We start from the raw sequence: 3,476 nt of genomic DNA on the forward strand, positions 1-3,476 counted from the left end.
TCTTGAATATAGGGTGGGAGTCATGTTTTGGCTGTTAAATCTGCTAAAATGGGAATACAATAGACATTTCTACTTTCAAATGGTACCTCAAAGATGGTTGGAGGGCCACACACATATCAGAGAATGCTGACTTGAATGGGAATATCAGTTGTTTTAAATTATACTGTCAATCTTCCATAGGAAACAGGGTTGGGCTCAATTCAGAATTGAATTGAGAATGCCTCATCAATTCCAATTAAATTATTGAATTTTAATTGAATTCTAATTAGAAGTAGTAAACAGGATAAGGAATTGAATTAAAAGGAAATATAATTGAATAAAAATAGCTGATTAAAATGGGGTGTGGCAGATTTCAGAACTCTTCCGAGAAGGACTCGGGTAGGGTACACATGTGCATCCTCGCCAAAAGGAGAGTATCAAGGAGGGGAAGACGTCTTCCGTTTGCTTACTAATGAGTTGACAATTCTCCTTGACCACATCAGTTTCCGGGTCACAGAGGACAGACTTTTGCCCAAATGAGAAAAGGCAGGGTTTGATTAAATGAAACGTGATGACGCCACCAACGTCCGGCACGGACATCGACCTCTGAGTTCCTTCATTCCTCCTTCACAGCAGCCATACCTCTCTATCTGCCATTGAACCCAGTCTTGTTCATTCTCTTAAATTAAATACCATGACTGTTTTCTTATTAGCTGGGATTGTCATTTGAAATGTCTGATACAACATACTTTGGTGATATCGTTATCAACCTACTGCATAACCCTAAAAAAGAAAAATAAATGTGTATGCAGGGTGTGCTATTAGCTTGCTCACACTCTTTAAGAAAGACTGATAGAATAGCTAGCATAGCTAGCCAACGCTAGCATTCACTGGTTGAAGTTGAAGTAACTTTTGAGTGTAATGGAGTGGACTATTACATGAATATATGTCAAAAACGCATCTTTTGACTAATGGGTAAAATAGTATGTTAATTGTGTAGATACTCCTCTAGGAAAACCAATGGTACAAACCCATGTCTCTATCATAATCCATTCAAAAGTGTTTACCCTTCGGGATAGCCAAAATTATGGTGACTAAATCAGTGGAGACCAGAGAAAGAAAGTGGCCAAAAATCTGGTAAATAGCATTGTGACAGCTAGGCTGGATGCTGTGCGAGAATTAAGGCTCACTGTTGAACTCGTCATCTTTCTTGTCGAATCTGGAGGACATAAAACAATATACAGGTAATATAGATATCGATTTTGAGACATGACGTGATGTAATATTTTCATATTTTAGTACAAAAACAAGCGTATCCGTGTGAAATGTCTTTTACATTTAATTCAGCTGGTTTCATGTTAATGTAGCTTTTTGCGACCAGCAACAGAGTTCGGTGCTTATTATCTGATGCAAGAAGTTACAAAATCCGACTTTAAAAAATAAATAATAATGTTAATGATATGTTAGATAAAGACCCCACTGAACGATTCAGAACATGAATAATCTTGGTCAAATGTATTTTATACCGTAAGGAAGTTAAATTTCATCACCAAAGCGCGTTTTCACCCACGCAGGGTAGATAGACGGGACCTATAATCCAGTTATAATACAAAAAGTGTAAACTAACTATGTGTGTCGTTATTTCTTGAATTCAGGCTTGGATGAACTGCTTTCAACGGGGAAAAATTTATTCCGTACCCCGTGGTTTTAGTTGAAAACGTCACTTCGTGCAGCTATGCTATAGATGGGGAATCAAATTGAAAGTGTAAAAGTACTTACCACTTTGTCCATGCTGCTACTGACTGAAAGCTAAGGTGCGTTTTATACAGGAATGTTACTCATTTCCTGTAACGAAACATTGGAGTTTAACAAATTACAACATTGCGCAATCTGAACTTTGTGGAAAATTACATAACATTTATTCCTGGGGTCCAATCACGATTACGCAATTACATACAAAATAAAACAGTTCATAACAAAACATATTATTACACTCTACCACAACACACACACACACACACACACACAAACACACACACACATGATTTAAGCTACACTTACACAATTTACAGTCCACTGTCTCAGAGCAAAACATTGTGCATTATTATGTTCAGTATACAGTATACTGAAATATAAAAACATTCAACCACTAGATGGGGGAAAAGGATTGGACAAAACGTTCTCTAAACAATGCTTGACATTTTTTTGGATTTTAAAATAAAAAGTGAGTAATTCACTGTTTACAGTCATAATTGTTTTCAAATTTGAAATGTACAGCTGCCTGGCATGCAAAGTGACAGGGCAAAAGGTCACATACACTTAAACTCACTAAATAGAGAATCCACCAAACAATTACAGCGGTCCCTCCTATTTGACCCTAGAAGTAGGCTTCATTAAAACCATTAAAATGTCTCTAGAGAAATGTTGCCACTCTTAAACTCATAGAAGCAGCTATGGCTTCAATGAATGACAGTTTACACAGGTATTCTGACAACAAAAACATAAATGGGGAATAGAGTAATCTACCATCATATTTTGGGTTGTGATAGGGTATGTAAAACATGTATATATTTCAAGCATGGGTATTGATGTATTGATGACTGTTAAACATCAGGAAATATACACATTTTATGACTTTAAATGAAATGAATGGGTAAGTCTTTGACTTAATATATTGAAGCTCAGTTTGAATAAGTCAAGAGATTATTTTAAAATAGTGAAAAGTGAATTATATCTTCATATTCAGTCTCAGTAACTACTCTGAAATAGAGTAGTATAAAAATGAAATAGCCTACAGTGAAACAACTTACTATGGTATCGACAGATTTGTTATTTTCGGGTCACAGTAATCTGTGCAGGCACATGCTCTGATACAAGGAGAGTGTACAGTGTCTGCATGAGTCTGCAGGAGGGAGTGATTGTATTCTTAAGGGATGATGTGCTACATAGATAGGGACATCATATTAAACGAAACAAGCTAATTAAGAGCTACAATTGAGCCTAGACCAACATTTTGCGAAAAGCGATAAGAAGAGGAAAATGTCACTCAAGATCAAACGGCAAATCAAGATCTACCCTCAGACGTGTTTCAATACAACATACACGGTGAAAGGGAAAAAATAAATCTATGGACCTTTTGTTTCTAAAGTAGCCTAACAGCCATTGCTTCTAAGCAGTATCTCAAACGCCTGCTCTTTTTATAATATGTACACAGCTGCTATCCACTGGCAAGCTAAACAATGACCAGCTATAAAAAGATACAGGGGAGGCACCTACATTTAAACAACAAAACAGACAGTACTGAAATTAAGCTTTGGCCCAGTGTCACGCCCTGGCTCTGGGGACTCTTAAATGTTGAGCCAGGGTGTGGATTTGCTATGTTTAGTTTTTCTATGTTTTTGTTCTAGATCATTTGATCTATGTTGGCCAGGGTGGTTCCCAATCAGAGGCAGCTGTAGCTCGTTGTCTCTGATTGGGGATCATACTTAGGCAGCCTG

The sequence above is a fragment of the Coregonus clupeaformis genome, chromosome 1 (genome assembly GCF_020615455.1).
Source record: "Coregonus clupeaformis isolate EN_2021a chromosome 1, ASM2061545v1, whole genome shotgun sequence".
In the NCBI taxonomy this organism is placed as follows: domain Eukaryota; kingdom Metazoa; phylum Chordata; class Actinopteri; order Salmoniformes; family Salmonidae; genus Coregonus; species Coregonus clupeaformis.